The sequence below is a fragment of the Eimeria mitis genome, genomic scaffold, assembly GCF_000499745.2.
Source record: "Eimeria mitis Houghton genomic scaffold, Emh_scaff2643, whole genome shotgun sequence".
NCBI classification, from domain to species: Eukaryota; Apicomplexa; class Conoidasida; order Eucoccidiorida; family Eimeriidae; genus Eimeria; species Eimeria mitis.
The window spans coordinates 7,375-8,147 of NW_013570985.1; positions in this window are offsets into that span (position 1 = coordinate 7,375).

The following is a 773-nucleotide window of genomic DNA, read 5'->3' on the forward strand; positions in this document are numbered from 1 at the left end:
TGGCTAGCTAGCTAGCTAGCTAGAGGCTAGCTAGCTAGCTGGGGGCTAGCCAGCTAGCTGGGGGCTAGCCAGCTAGCTAGCTAGCTAGCTAGCTAGCCAGTAGGCCCCAGGCCTGTGCGGGGTGAGGGAGCCACAGCCGCGGTGAACTGTTTTGTTGTTAGCTGCAACACTAACCTACAAGTGGTCTTTGCTGCCTCGCTGCGCAGCCATTCAGCTCAGTAGCTAGCTAGCTAGCTAGCTAGCTGCTAGCTAGCTAGCTTGTAGCTAGCTAGCTTGTAGCTAGCTAGCCTGTAGCTAGCTAGCTAGCTAGCTGGCTAGGTATTGCTTAGATTGCTGATCTGTTGCTACCGCCTCCGCAGGCACTCCGAGGCTCGGCAGACAGCCTACCTGCAATCGAGCCTGTACTGTGCTGCTGCTGCTGCTGCTGCTGCTGCTGCTGCTGTTGCTGCTGCTGCTGCTGCTGCTGCTGCTTAGGTGCTCGGGCTGGGGTTTCGTGCTGCTGGCTACGGTGTCTCCGCAGCTAGACAGAGAAGGATGCTGCTGGCTACACAGTATATAAATTTATATTTATATTTATATTTATATTTATACTTTTTTTTATATTTTTATTTTTATTTTTATTTAGATGGGCATCTATATGCATACTTTTATTGTTTTTTCTGTTTGCTGCTGCAGTGCATGCATATACTGATATACACTCAACAACATTAACATATAAATATATATATATATATATATATATATATACATATATATATGTATATATATATATA